This window comes from Passer montanus, unplaced genomic scaffold (assembly GCF_014805655.1).
Source record: "Passer montanus isolate IOZ18808 unplaced genomic scaffold, ASM1480565v1 scaffold27, whole genome shotgun sequence".
Classification (NCBI taxonomy): domain Eukaryota; kingdom Metazoa; phylum Chordata; class Aves; order Passeriformes; family Passeridae; genus Passer; species Passer montanus.
This window is the reverse complement of record NW_024367372.1, coordinates 13,062,683-13,079,056: the sequence shown is the minus strand read 5'-3', so window position 1 is coordinate 13,079,056 and position 16,374 is coordinate 13,062,683. Positions and strand designations below refer to the sequence as shown.

Here is a 16,374-nt window from a genome sequence, read left to right as displayed (position 1 = left end):
GCTTTGTATTCTGGATGGAAACATGAGACTTTCCATATTTTGATTAAGAGCTTGGATAGAGTACTAGATGACCTTGTCTGCATGAGCTATGAAAACACCTATCTAGAATTTATATTTTTGCCCTTCTTCAAGCAATTGAATTCTTGGGGAGATAGGTTTTTATGCTTCAAAACAGAAAGATGTCTGTGAATGAATATGTACATTAAACAGCTAAAAAAACCCCAAAGAAACAAGCTAAAAAACAAACCAACAAAAAAAAAAAAAAAAAAAAAAAAAAAAAAAAAAAAAAACAAAAGCCAAACCAAACACAAAAAGCCAAATCAAGCCAAATAAACCCCCCCAAAAAAACCCCTAAAATCTCAATATCATTATTCCAATTTAATCTGTAATTACCTTATTCTTTGTCAATTACCTTTTCCCAATGTTGAAGAAACCAATATTTTCCTTGCTATGTCTTCATGAAAAGTTGTTAGAAACCATTGGTACAAATTTGATTCTGCTTTTCTTAAAATACACCTAAAATTCTGTAACAATACTTTGTGGTACATCCAATCAGGTGAGGAGGAAGTTAACATTTAGATGAAGATGTTACTTCATTCTTCTAATTTATAGCAAAGGTGTATTTCTTGAGACTTCCACAAATTCTTGAGCTTTTCCACAAGTTTCAGCTAATTTTTCAAGAGTGGTCATATTCATTCACAGATTTGTTAGCTAGAAATGTTAACAGTACAGTAAAGAAATTTCAAAAGTACTCTTATCTCCAAGTTACAACTTGTACATCCAGTATAGATATTACTAATTGAATTGCACTGTTGAAGAGTACTTTTTTCTACACAGAATAACCCAGATGCTTTAAGTCAGATATTAATCTCCTTCATACTTTTATCTATATTCAGCTGGAAATAGTGTCCATTTTCTGGGACAATATCCTTTGCCTCTCCACTACTTGAATAGCATGTTATTTTAGAATACATGTATATGCTGATCTTCCCTGATATTTCTGTTGTACCACACTGCATTTTCCACAAACTGTTGCTTTTTCTTAAAGTCAGCTAGCTGTAGTATTATTGTGTTTACTTCAGCTAAACTTAGCATGTGGAACATATGGCGAATAAGAAGATGCCATGTAAAGTCTTGGGCAACTTCTGTTCAAAATTCAGCTCTGCTTTCCATTCCAGTCTTGCTTTTCTCCACTCCTTTCTTATTCTATTGAACTTTCTAAACCAATTTAAATGCTAAAAAAGAAATAATGTTAAAAAGAAAGAATAATAAAAAATTGACAAGGTTGTATAAGGCCCAAGAAAGGAAAAGAAGCATGAAAAAATAGAAACAGATTAATGGCAGCAGGAGGAATGGGACTGTAATAGAAGGAGTGAAACCCAGCATTAGTCATATTTTCCTTTTGTGTAATACTTACCTATTTTGTGTATGAACAGATACCCTTGCTCTTTGCAGCAATGTTTCAAATCTAAACCTCATCAGTTTGGATGGATTCTATCTGGACTTGCAAATTATGTTACTGGAGATCATTCTTCTGTTTTCCTTGGTTTCACTTTGCTGTTTGCTTTCTGAAAGATGCATAGAGACTCCCATGTGCAATCTTCCAGCTAAAATCTAAGACAGCCCAAAAGATGCAATAAAGCTTTGCTGAGCAATTCCTGTTCTCGCAATTACAGTGCATTTTCATTAAATGGATCTCCTGAGACAACTTCTCCAGGTGCAAGATTGCTGTAGGTTTGTGGCTCTCAAAGGTGCTGAAATTCTACACAACTTTATTATCCTCTACATCATGCTATTTCATGCAGCTCTTCTGTCTTGCATATTCCAACAAAGCATTACCAAGCGAGAAGCTGCCACTTTAGCAAGAATGCCAGCCACACACACAAAAATGTACAGCTTACAGTTCTGAGGCATTGAAATGTTCTTCTTATGAAAGGTCCAATAGAAAAGTACTATCATTTTTGGGAAAACTACTTTTCCTGCAGAAACAATGAGGTGTCATACTTAGTATATACAACAAATTAAGAAGTTTTACTGATCTCTGAAAAAACCTAAATGAAACCCAAAACTTTTCTGAAAATGTAGAGTTTGGAACACACTGTGAATAGTAAAATTAAAAGGTTTGCTTTATAAACAATTTTAAGATATGTGCAGAGATTAGCAATACCTATTTAAGAACAAGAACATTCAGAAGGTGTAGACAAGAATAATGTGTGTTGTGTTTCAGAGAAGAAAGTAAGGTTTTCTTATTAGTGGACACCAGAACAGTTCAAAACCAAGTCAGAGTAAGAATAAATACTCATAAATTCACAACATTACTGTTAGGCAATGCAAGAGATATTAGATTGTAATGGCATCCTAGGATATTCAGTACTGGACATATACTTCTTTCTGCACTGTTGAAAAGGAGTTCAACTTCTGCAGCTGAAAGGTTCAGATTTTCATTCAGTACCTGTCTTAGGTATCACCACCTTTGGTATGTAGGAGGGATTTTTTCAGTTAGTTAGTTTTATAATCTGAGTCTTGTTTATATTTTGGGTACATTAATATTTCCATATTAGGCTCAGTCTTTTTGTGACAGCTCACCAAATATTTGACTTTCTTGTGTTGTCTTGATTTTGTGTCTTTTATAAAACTTTACATTCTCCCAAAGCGCGCTCTGCAGTTTTTTACACTGTGTTATGGAGGATAAGTTAATCTTCTTTATCAATGCACCATTGAAGTCCAATCTATAAACATACATTGACTTTTGTATATTACCTATTTATTTGCTTTACTTTTGTCCCAAGAAAAAGCATCAGAATTTTTCTTCAGCAAATATTGATTATGAATAACATTAATATGATTAACATAATTAATATAAGTAATAGAAATAATATTTATTCATATAAATATTAATTGTATGGATGTAAAAGGTTTAAATAAGGCTTGCAGTACATTTACGCAGAATGTACTTTAGACCACTAAGGTTTTGTAGTGTTTATTTAAAATAAGAATAAGAAGACATTGCAGGTGTCTATTCTTAATATGAGATAGTAATGTAAACCTACCACTAGTTTTTTTTAGATAGAAGGTTTTTAATTAGATAGCTACTTTTGAAATGTATTTAATGAGAATTATTTTCATAAGTCCTCTTTATATAAATCACTGTATTGATTTTCCAGACATTTACACTCACTTTTCAGTAAGCAAAAATCTATCTAGGAAAAAGGGATCTAACTAATTATTTTCCTTTCTTCATTGTTAGACTGACTTTATATATTACACCTTGCACCTCAATACAAATGTTTAGAAATAGTTCCATGCCTGACTTGAATTTAGAAAAAAATTAGGGTAGAGTGTAACCAATAACTTTGCAGTTAGCAATATAAGAAGTTTCTAATTTCTTTTATCCTTTTGTCTAGATTGAGCACCAAGCCATCACAGACCTACTAAATGCAAGATAAAATTAGATTTAGCTTCTTTTATGAAGTGGTTTATGCCTCTCAAAATCTAAAAAATCTGTGATCCTGGAGCTAGCCAGATGCTGTGTATAAGTAGAGAAAAGGTAGACAAAATTTTTTTAAAGTATCCAATCAAAAATATAATTTTTTAGTTAATAGAAAAATAAAAAAGAATTAAAAATTGAAGAGATGCTTAGAATGGCTACTGCAATCATGATCTCAGGGGAAGTTTATGATTCTGGCTTAGTGCAGAGAAATGTAGGTTAATCAAGGATGATTCCCTATGAAAGATCCTGGGTTAAAGAGATGCATAGTATTCAAAGAACAACATAAAAGCACATTATCTATTCATCAATATCTGTAGACAGGATATTAGGAGGTCTCTGTCAATCAGAATAACAGTCTGCTACTAGATACAGTGCTAACAAACAACTAAGCTGACTTTAATGCCTACGATATCGTGGGTGAACGTGATGGTATGGGAGACACTTGCCTATGTTCTGTGTTAAAGAGGTTGTGTTTTGGCCAGTACATCCTTGAGCTGAGCTGTGTTTATGACACAAGCACAGTGTACCCAAATTAGCATGACTGCTGTCAGCAAATGCAGCATCAATTACAAAGCCACAATATCAGCAATGGTCTTTCTTTTGGACAATCTTAAACAGTTTCAACATCTTAATTTAAAAGAACACCTTCTGACAGCCTGTAATACCCTAAGGGTTCTAACAGTTCCCTTCAAATGTCCTAGTGAAAATTAGGCTTCCTAAAGGAACAAATAATCCAGCAGGAAGAGAGATATTGTTCTTATATCAGTTATCTGTTGCATGATACAAAAGAGAAAACAGGAAGAGATAGTTTGCAAAATAGCCTGTCAGAAACACAGTGAACTCTGCCCAATCCTAAAGGCGTACAACAGACACAACTTTAAAAGAACAGCCTTGGAAGAAGCAGAAGGGTCTGTCTACATAAGGACTCAGAGGGAAATTAACTGCATGGTCTAAAAATGTAGATTTAAATTGTATTTGTTAAACCCCATAAACAATTATGTGAATACCCTCCCTACACATTAAAGGGACCTAAATCTGATTTATCATAATCTACTTCCAAGGCAAAGTAAGGTAAAATGAACTAGGACTATTTTAATTCTGAAATTATGTGTTTGCACAGCCATATAATGAAGTAAATGCAATCTAGTTACTTAGGATTTATATTCTGAATTACACTGATGTAAAAATCCTAAGAACTGAGTGTGTTTTGCAAGAAGTGCAACTCTACTTTTCTTGCTAACAATCTCTCAAAGCATCTATGTTGCACTCAGTACATAAGACTCAATACTTTAACAAAGGCAAAATAGACTAGGGCTGAAATATTCTAGCTAACACATGGTTTGCTTTGGGCTTTCTTCCTCATTTCTTTTAATATAGCTATTTGAAAACTGAGGTAGAAAAGAGAGTGGGAAAGGGACATTACATTCCAGAACAGTCACAAAATGAAAACCAGATATTTATGAGAACGAGTTGACAAAGGATTTGGCCAGCTAAATATTGTCAGTCTTTCTTAGGCAGCTAGTTTTTCCCAAATAGTATATGGAAAGATGGGCATGAATCCCACAGAACATGTCCTGGGGTGATCAATACAAATAGATACTTTCCATTCATCTTCGAATCAGCTACATGCACTACTGAAGGATAAAGCAAATCCCTTAATCTTGTCCTGGTATTAATAGCCTATTAAGATCACATTACAAAAGCCTAGCTGTTATCAAGGTCAGAAGCAAACTCTTAATAATGAATTGTTTTAAAACATTACAATAGGTCTTTGAATCAAAAAGTTATGAATTTTATCATGTAAGAGAACTTATTCTGATCTCTTCTAAACCTTCCTCTCTTCCTAAATATTTTATTTTATCAATGAGACTAGGAGTCTCATATTATTTTTTAAATTGAGCTTATGAGATTAGTCTTATGGGTTTATATTATTCCTCTTCAAGACAGTCCATTATTTCTGATTAATTTTAATTAAGCCAGCAAATGGCCTTTTATCTGTGTACTTTCAGTAGCTGCTCCATGTTAACATTTGTTTGAGTTTACATTTAATAAATATCTTAACCCTTCAGCAGCAGCTTGTGTGCTGGTAATGAAGATGTATGGAAATAAGGACAGGAGAAAAGCATTAGAATGAAATGGATTAAGTTGGCTGAGAAGTCGGAAAGGCTCACATAACAAATGATGTTACAAGAATGTCAGGGCTGAATAAATACCAAATTGATTTAACTGAGGTACTTCTTCAAGGTCACACCTAAGAGATTATATTTGTGGCCTTTTGCTACACAAATTCTATTTGGATTAGTGAAGAGTAAAGCAGTGCCCTGGAGAAATAGAAAATATACTGTTGATTTCTATACAATGGCAGCAGTTCCTTTGGTTAATATGCAATTCTTATATTTTTCAAATAGAAGAGATTTTTAAAATCCCATGTTAAGTGACTAGCTCTTATGATACTGCACAGAAATTACATATTACCTGCCATCTGTCCCCCACTTAGCCAACTGGAAAGAAGCTATTAAATAAAATCTGGCTACTGATGATAGACTGTGCACTGTCTAGTACCTTCATTAGTTCCTAGAACCTGCATAGTGACTTGAAAGGAGAAAGAGTTTAATAATAATGACAGATTCTACTGAGAAAACTTTCTTAGTTTTGGTTGATATTTTACATTTCTTGCAGTCAAGATTCTACTTCATTGAAAGCCACTGCAGCCAATTTACATAGCCTTTGGTTATTGGATATTGAAAAATATAAATCTCAGAAGTATGTAATTATTACTTCAAAAATTCTCAACTGATAAGATTTTTTTATTACCAAAATTATTTTAATTATATGAATTAAATTAACTTCAAAGAAGCATGGAAAGCATGAGGTAACTTTGAGTTATATATAAGAGAATGATGCTTAAAACATGTATAAATTAAGAATATTTGATGTTTTAGCTATGATTTTGGGTTGACTTTTATCTTCTGTTTTTACTCTCTTTTTTCAGAATGTTTTATTCACAATTGGATAAAGGTGTTATGAAGCCCTGAAATTCACTGGGAGGTAGAAATTTTAAATCCTTTATTCTTTACCTTCAGACCATGCAGTTTCTCATACTGCACAGGGTAAGCAAACAATACCTTCCTGATAGTGTGCTTTGTTTTTAAAAGGGTTTGGCTTTGGTAACAAATGCACAATTTAACTATAAATCCAAGGTGTGGTTCATGTATGATACAATAACTTTTCTTGCTTTCATATTACAAAAACCACTTAACCATTTTTGCTCTTGAATTTCGCTTTAAAAGATACTATAGAGACCTCACCTATCGATCTGTTATGATAGATCTTAAAAGTAAAAGCAGATGATACTTCAACTGAGCTGACTGACTGCCATCAGCTAAACTACAATCCCCAGTAAAATTTCCAGTTTTCCTTCATAATTTTCAACATTTATGGAGTCCTTTGACTTTACCAGATTGAAGTTCTAAATAATGATTAAGTTTCAGAAATCTTCTCCATAATGTTTAATTTGTATATTTTGAAAGTTCTGTTGCAAAAATTTTTGCAGATGTTCTGTGGAACTGCTCTTATGTTTTCATCTCTTCTTTACCCTCTCCTCTAAAATATACCTCTGCTAATGTGAGTACAGAAATATGGGGTTTAGGGGAAATTACTGAACCTCTGAACAACCTTTATTTTTTCCATATGTTCTGTATTACCAGAGAGAAAAAAAATATACCTGGAAATGAGTCCCTCATAGGCAAAGGCAGATGATTGTCTCTGTGAGTCTAGAAGGCAAACTATTTTTTGGTTGAATTAATGGAATAATACCACTGTGCTTGTACTCTGGAAAAGAGAAAAGAAACAAACCAAAACCTCTTTACAAACCTGCAAAGGTTTTTGAACTGCATTTGTTACAGTGCTAAAACAGTGTGCTTACAATTTTACATGGAAAATGTCTAAAATGTCTGCTTATTTAACTGTGCCAGTTATAATTATTAATTAGTGTTGGTTGCACCCTAAAGTCTTTACACCTATTAAACATTTTATGAAAGGATTTAATAAGTAAAATAGATTTTATTGTGTCTAATTTGAAGCAGATAGGCTTTAAGGTTTCAATGATCAAAAACTTAATTTCCTCAATAGGTTTTTTTTTCATTTTGGTCATACAATTTATTGTATGATACAATTCTTTTAGGAATATTGTCAGACAAGGCATTACTTATATAATTATTCTGTAAAGTGCTTTGGATTGTGACTCTGGAATTTTTTCTTCCTTTATTTCTACTGAGCTTCTTTAGCACCAGCTAGAGCTTTGAGTTTATCATGGGTCATAGAATGCTTTCATAAATAAATATTAAAATGTGATTCTATTGTTTTCCATTTACAGTCCAGCAGGATCCAGACAAGTTTACTGAGTCCTTTACGTTGAGGTTAATGTCTTCATTTGATTGTGTATGCCAAAAAAAAGGTATTGTATATGGAAAATAAATTATCCCTTTCACAATAGAAAATATAGAGAGTTAGATGAGAACCTGTGTTGATTGGGGACTGATGCAGCTGACGGCTTCAAGCATTTCAAACACCAGCTTCCAAGCCACTGGTTTGGATTAGAACTCAAGTTTTTAAAATATCTATATTAGACTTTGAAAAAAACATACCCCAAAAATCCTGGAAGAATATGTAAGTTATAATTATACCTCTCTTAAAACTCCTTTACTCTTACCAAAGCAGTGAGGTGAAATATAAACAGTATTAATTTATCTTGTCCACCCAAAACTTTGTTTCTTTATTTGCGTATTCTTTCAACTTGTCATTCTTTTGTTTTAACAGTTGCAGCAGGAAAAAGTGGATCTTTCAATGGTCCGTACAGGTTCTAAATTGATAAAGTGTTTCAGGATTATGTGACCACACCTACATTTTGCCACTTTAAAGTAATTTATACCTATTTTGTAATATTGTGTACTATTTGAGCCTTGGAGGGGAAAAATTATTAAAAATAAAAAAGCAATGAGGGCACAGAAGGCATTTGGTATCTTTTTTTACAAAAAACTCATCAGGAACATACCCAACTCACCAAAATTAATTAATATTTGCACCAAGCTCTTTGATCTGAATTTCTGCACTTCAGTGTTTGTGTGACCACAAGTTATATGACCAGGCTGTAGCTAAACTTCATCAAAATAAGGAGAACAAAAGAAATATTTTTGTCCTCCCTTTGCAAATGGGCATTTTGTGTTAACCCTATAACACATAGATACTTCATAGAATCATAGAATATGTCAGTTGGAAGGGACCCATAATGATTATCAAGCCCAACTCCCAATGCTTCTTTGCTCCAACTTTTAAAGAAATTTTGTTACCACAATAGAAAAAAATCAAAGGAGTCATTACTTTGAATTGACTTTTCAAATACTTTTTTCTTTCACAGATCGTGGACAGCTGACTGAAGCAGATGATTCTGTTAATATTACACAGCAGTGCCTTCTGAATGGTTAATGGTCAGAAGCTGCCACCTTAAAATTATTGTTGAATGACATCACTGAAGACTTATCAAAGGCCCACACACTTCTTAAGTGGTAGCCAAGGTCAAGTGGATAATGACTTTGGAAGTGCCTGTGACAGCCCATGGCAATTCAAATGACACTTGTCTCTGCAACTGGTCTATGTTCTTTGCACAAATTGTACCAAGCCTGGCTTTCTCTCAGACAACAGAGGCAGCTGACAGAAACCTCAGTGACCATAGAGTCTTGTTGCCTCTGCCAGCCTCAGAGACTGAAATAAAACCCTGAACTCCAGCCCCCATTTGTACCCCACTGAATGTTCTTCTGCCATGGAAAGAAACAGCCAGAGCACTGTCTTGTGTTACCTCAAAAATCCCTTAGTGCAGAACAAAATACTGCCAATGCTACTGCATATTCTGAATCCAATGTCTAGGTGTTGTTGAAAAGAGTAGATAATCCCACATGTAAAACCAAGTTAGGTCATCATGATCATTATCACCCTCCATTGAATACCATAGGAATAAGTAATGAGCAGGCACTTGTTGCAAAGTGTTAGGGAGACATGTCTTTTATTCTTTATGTGCAATAAAAGATGTGACTGGAATGCAAGACAACATTGGTTTGATTCCTTGCACCTGGAGTTTGGGAGTTGTTTGTATCATTCTCCTTTTCATGTCAAATGTGGGTCTCCTCATCCAGTTTCTTAATTTTTACAATGTGTGTTTTTTCACTTTTTATTTAGTTATGTCATAGGTGAAGGTATTTGAAGTAATATCTCATTCCTTTTGTGATTTATTTACACATGGCACACTCACACCATAGCTGTAATTGTCTGGAGAATAATCATTCAGTGCATGAAAACTCTCAGTGTATGGCATTTGTTTTCATTCTGCAGGGGATCTAAACCAAAACAATCCCAAAACTTGAAAGAAAGAAAGAAAGAAAGAAAGAAAGAAAGAAAGAAAGAAAGAAAGAAAGAAAGAAAGAACTTGAAAGAAAGAAAGAAAGAAAGAAAGAAAGAAAGAAAGAAAGAAAGAAAGAAAGAAAGAAAGAAAGAAAGAAAGAAAGAAAGAAAGATGTGTCAAAACAGATGTTTTAAGAAGGGGAAAAAAATCCCAGTGTTTTTAGCTTTTCTCTTTCTGTCTGTCTCAGTGTCAGCAAAAGTAATCAGTTGAATATGTATCTCAAAGTTTGCCTTGCATAAAAGAACAGCGAAAGTAAAGTGCCTCTAGTAAAATATGACGGTTTTTGAAATGAATCAATGAAGAATTAAATCAATATATATTATCTCAATGCTATTATTAGGTATGCCTATAAACACTTCATAACACACTCTCATATCTTTCCTTCTCAACAGATACAATGCATGTATCTGTTTAAGAAGAAACACATTAAGGTATTCACAGAAACAAAAATATATTTGTGACTACAAGAAAGTAATTTACCCTTTGCTATATGTCCAAAATTTAGCACACATATAACATGTAAAGGAATTCAGCAGCTCATTTACTTTTTCCTGACGGACTCATTCTGTGCGCTGACTGCTAGTAGGAATCACCTAAAGGATGTAAGGCAGAACAATAGCAGTAGGAAGGTTAGTCAAACCCTGCTATAAAGACCAGCAAAATGTGTCTTGGGTTCTTAATCTTATCAACAACAATTCAAATCCATATTAATATATGCACAAAGGTCTATTATTCAAATAAGTGATAGACTTTGAAGGAAATAATTTCCTCATTACTAGCCAATCTCCAGAACATGTGTTTATAAAACAATATTCATAGGAGTTCTCTGAAAATGCTTCACTCTTTTGTTTCTCCATCTAAGACGAGTGCTGTTCTTCCCTGGGAGCAGCAAGAGGGGAGGGTCCTCTCCACAGATCTTCTAAAATGTTTTTGAGGACTGTGCTCTTCCCAGAAGCCACCAACCCACTGTACTAACAGCAGTAAGGAGAATAAAAATTGTGTCCTGTTTTGCCAGCTTGAGAGAATTATCAATGTTCTCTTTTACACACAGCTAAGCTATAGAAACAGAAGTCTGAGCAGCAAAAGAAAAAAATTAAAATACTCTAGTACACTGCCTACTGTGTACTGAGTTCTGGTCAGAGTAGAAATAAAATACTGCATTCTTAATAAATACTGTTTTCTTTATGTGTGAAAACTGTTGCTGTTGGAAGCTGAAGTCTGGTCTGAACATAGTTTTTTTAACTGGTAAAACGCTCTTGGCTTGGTTATTTTTTTCCCGTTATACTGAGATACATGCAATTATGCACTTATTTATATCAGTTCTATTTCTCGGACAAGAAGAAATAAACTACAAGTGAACACAATTTCACATCAGTGAGCCAGTAATCAAAACCACACTTAAGAAATTGCACTACATAAATCTTTTGATATAGTCATAACAGTGCAAGTCTTGTGTATAAACCTTTTGGAATGCGGCAAGTATCCTGCTGACCTGTATTTGTTACTGGCATTATTGGTACCCTCTGACAGAGCCTCCACAGTATTTGTAATGTTTCTGCTGGTGTTTTATTACTTCCCATTCCCATCATAATTAAATAGAAAACTTGTGAAGGAGATAGAATTAAAAATAATTAAATTAATTATTTAATTAAATTAATTATTTAATAAGTATATAATAACTCATAAAATGTTGATTTACCTGTTGGTGAAGCTTTCTGAGTAGTGAATTATGAAGGGTTTGGTAGCATACAGAAAGAAGTACATTTTTGATTTACCTGAAACAGTTTGCACATTACTTCTCTGCCCCTTTGCAAGCAGGGGAAGCCCTTTCCCATATTACATCCCATAGATACTCCTCTCTTTAAGGTATCCCTTTCTCAGTAGTAAACCACTTATTTTCTTTGGTGGGGAAGAAAAACATGCATTAATTTCTTCCTGATAAAATGAGCATAAATTTAAATGAAGCTTCCACACATGAAAAAAAAAAAATTCACACTTAACAGGCCATATTTGACTATCTGCTAAGTTTCTAAACAGGCTGTTGCTTATTATGAACAGTATTGCCTGCATAAAGCTTAACTATAACAGAAACACCATTACACTCCTTTATTTTTCCATCTTCATTTTGACTCCTCCCCTTTAAGCAATTGTAAAGGTATCAAAATCAACACTAATTATCAGAGTTGGGCTATTCAGTCAATAATTTCAGAATAAAAATGAAACAGACTGATATTATAAAAAATAGCAGGATATAGATAATCTTAATCAGTACAGGAACCCAAACACTTGTGATCTGGTTGACCAATTAATTATAAAGTATTCTTGGTATGCTTACAGTCAGTGCTGGTAAGTTGACAAGTTGCCTCTGACAATCTTTTTCCCCTGTGTTAAAGTGCAGGATCTTTGTTAAGCAAAATTACCTTTTTGTTTCAAAGATCTTTGTTTGTCAATACAGGTTTTGAATTCTCATGCTGATTTAAGCCTCTCATTAAAAGCTTGACAATGCAGGAAGTAAAGAAAACAGATATACACTAAAAGCTGAGGTGGTATAACACCTTAAGCATCTCCACAGGCTTCAGTTCTGGTGAAGAGTAGTTACCAATAACTAAAATCTGGTAGTAGTTTTTTAATGTCTGTTAAACAGATTATATTGGCCAAGTATTTTTTTTTGTATAGAGCTGTTGAGAATGAACTTTCCTGTTTGAACTCTGAAGCTTTTTGCAGGTTTTCATTACAAGGTATACATTTAGGTCTTTGTGAATAAAAAAATTCCAGGCACTTAGTTTGAGAAAAAATACAATTTGCTCTTTGCTGTCTTTTAAGATCATTAAATTACCTTTGGAATTTAAAGAGTCTTAAGAAATCAAGAGGTTTTAGGTAGAAAGTTCAAGGAAGTATTTTTCCATATGGAGATAACAATACAAGCAAAATTAAGTCCTATTCCTTGAACATGAAAATAGGAAGAAGTAGTTTCCTCTCATCTACCATAAAAATACGAAAACTGATTTTTTTCCAGTTATTACAAAGCAGAAAATTCCCATGAGAAACCAACTCATGGTTTGAGTGAAATCATAGAAATTTAACAGTTGACTTATTAGAAACAGTATTCAAATCTAGTAAGAAAAAACAATTTTCTTATAGAAGTACTTATACAAATAGTTATAATTTTTAGGTCTGTATTAAATTAATGAAATCTGAACCAGTACAAGATTTTCTATCAGTAAAAGAACATTTGCTGGAGTATTTTTAGAATTGTATGTAATTTTTGTTTGATTCAATATTTATTTTTCCTCTGAAGCATAGACTGTGTAATTCTGATGTACTGGCATAGTGATTTAGAAATAAATACTCATAGTAAAACTCAATAAATTTCTATAGATACTTTCATAACTACATGTCTTTGAAAGATAACCAAGCTTGCTTGCTTTTGGAACAAGCACTTCTGGATTCAGTTTTTCCCTAGCTGCACATCAGAATAGTATAATTTACTTAAATGGGTTATTGTATTCCTACAAAATAATGTGAGCAGAAATTAATTCTGGGCATAACACATTTCTCCTTGTGCATGTTGTAAATAATGGAAAAGTCTTGGTGAATTTAAATGCATCACTGTCCTCACAGGCATGATTCTGTACAGGTTTCTTGATGCTAAATAACTCAGAGGAGGAGGCTGTTGTAACTTACAATACCTTTCAGCAGTCTAGATTTAAGCCCATGGCTCAAAGACTTGAAGCTACTTAAGCCATCTTTATCCTATTATCAATGTCTGATCTTAAGATCAGACATCTTTTTTTTTTTTTTTTGTCCCAGTATTATACACAGGCACTATATAGTTACACTGATGTAACGTCTAATATAAACAGCATTCTGATGATTTTGAAGTGCCTTTTAATGTCCTCAGATAAGGAAACTGTGCTCCAGGTTGTGTTTTACCACAACAGGATTGCTGCTGTGTTTATTTTATAAAAAATACATAGGCAGAAGTCATAGTATTAAATTAGCACAAATTTTAATGTACCTGAGACAAAAAAAGAGTCAGAAAATTGCATTCTGAAACACTTTTTTCACATTCTGCTAGTAATATGCTAAAGAAGCCATGGTAAATAATTTTCAACGAGAATGCAATTAGTTTAGGTTTTATAAAGAAAAAAATGAAACTGATAACAGAAGTAACTTTTCATATTACTTACCTAAGTATTGTCATAAAATCATTTACTAGTATTATTTGGATTGGAAAAGACCTTTGAGAGCATCAAGTCCAACTGTAAATATGACTCATTAAGAGAATAATTGTCAATAGGATAAAATAAGGTTTTTCTTTTTGACATTACTCAGCGAAATTAACAGGAGCAAGAAGAATGAAGCAAATTACAGTGCAAAATCTTAATATTAAAAAGTAAAATTTTTATTCCATTTTAACCCTCATTCTTTTGATGTTTTTGTTAAAAAACTCTGCTTAGAATGTGTCTGTTCAAAGATTAATATATCTGTCAGTTGAACCAACACTGCAGTAACAAGCATAAGAAATTCAAGGTGGATTTATTGGGACAGTCAGAAAGTGAGAACCATCTTAAAATACTTTAAGAATGACAGTTATATGAGTTAAAGGATGGGGGGTAAGAGTAAAAAAAGACTGAAATTGGCCCCGGGTAAAGACAGGAAAATGGAATCATAAATCATATAAGACAGCTGTGTTCTTTTATCCATGGATCCAGATGTTCCCACTAAATGTGTAACAACTCCAGAATTATTTTACAAGGAGGAAAGGAACTGTGAATATTCTATTTCTCTCTTTCTTAAACAAGACTAGCTGGGAATGTTTGATGCCAAGTAGAAACTTTGACCCATGCTTGCAGGAGAGCAGCCTCTGAACAGAGTTCTTAAACATAACTCCTTACCAATGTGGACTATGATATGATTTAAACAGCCAGTGCTAAAAGGCTAAAGTCATACTGGGATCTTTTTGAAAACAGTGACTAGAATCAAATCTATGGTTGAAGCATCTGGGTAATATGAGGATAGATACCCTCACTGACTAGGAATTTCTAAATGCTAGCCAGTATCAGGGGATGATGGAGTTCTGCTAGAATTATAATCAGTTTCATACTGAGATCAGAGGTAGAGGAATGTTAGATGGTGAGAAAATGAAATTATAAGTCAATTCAGATATATTTTGAAATAGCAGCTCAGTGACAAAGATATTTAAATATCTTCCAAATATAAATTATTTTCCTCTCTCGTCTCTGCCTCCTCCTTAAAATGCAATAGCTGATCACATACCACCTTATGTTTTCAAATAAAATAGAGAAGGAAAAGTTTTTCACTCTTCTAAATGTTTCTTTATTACACAAGAGTAAAATAAAATAATATGTTTTTCTTTGTTTTAGTTTCCTTCACTAACAGAGTTTTGAAACTTAAGGACTAATACCTCTAGCTGTTCCATAGTCATCTAAAAAGATATCTTATGCTGATAATAAAAAATAGCACATTATTGGGTTTTATTAGGTTATTTCTGTAATAACACCTCTGTCACTGAAGACAGCTATTAGGTGATTATCACACCATTGTTTGCAAAAGAGGGGAGGGGAGGATGAGTCTTCATTAAATAATCAAGGATAAGAATGTTCTTGAAAATACATGTGTTATATTTTCTTCTCAGTTTGACCTATAAGGACCTGAGCTGCTATTTTCAATTTACCTCAAAGCAAGAAATACAGAGAAAAAGAAAAGGCAGAGACATCCACTTCTGGATTTAGAGAGTGCTGTTGAAATCATGGAGACAAATATGTACATTCCCATTTGAAGCCTCATGAAGTTTATTTGGATTGAAGAAATTAAGGCTCTTAAAAATTATACGCAATTTCTAGTGCTCCATTCCACAGAAACCTGACTCCCTGTAAAATTGTGGGTACTTCCCTTCAGTTTGTTTTCTGTAGTTCAGGGCATGATAACATTGAGTGTGGTATTTTTTGTCTGTGGAGGCTTTCTCCATCTTTGCATAAAAGCAATCACTGCAAGGAAGGTGAGATCTTTTCAAGATTTATCATGGATTGAAACATCGACATTTTAAAACATGTTAAATGATACAGTGTCTTTCATGTAGTTCTTTAGCTGTTTGGGATTTTTTTGGGGGGTTTTTTGAGCAAAAATAATAGTTTCTCAATTTGACAGGTCTGTTATATAAAATATTGAATTTTGTGTTGCTATGTAAACGTGGTTAGGAAGATTTTTTTTAAAAAACAAAAAAGACAACATTCTTTTTTCTCTTTTGTATGTTTTCCTTCCAAAGGCTGAGGAAATCTTTTTACAGTTTAAAGTGAGTAGTGGTGCAATAAACGCTTTTCTTAAAAAGGTAAAATACAAGTATACAAAGCACAAGAACAATATACTGTGGGAGGAGTGAATCAGAAGTATAAGGAGTTTCTAAATA

At 33.2% G+C, this 16,374-nt stretch overlaps 1 long non-coding RNA gene across 4 annotated transcripts in view; it reads left to right on the top strand.

Moving 5' to 3' along the window:
- The window catches only part of LOC120503876, a 58,839-nt gene extending 48,902 nt beyond the window's left edge, over window positions 1–9,937 (top strand). For 3 of the 4 annotated variants that reach the window (XR_005627871.1, XR_005627870.1, XR_005627872.1), the window contains 3 exons: window positions 6,483–6,600; window positions 7,866–7,946; window positions 8,907–9,937. This is a non-coding gene — a long non-coding RNA (uncharacterized LOC120503876). The remainder of the gene's footprint in view (window positions 1–6,482; window positions 6,601–7,865; window positions 7,947–8,906) is intronic. The other variant, XR_005627869.1, reaches the window with a different exon arrangement.
- Window positions 9,938–16,374: the final 6,437 nt, after the last annotated feature.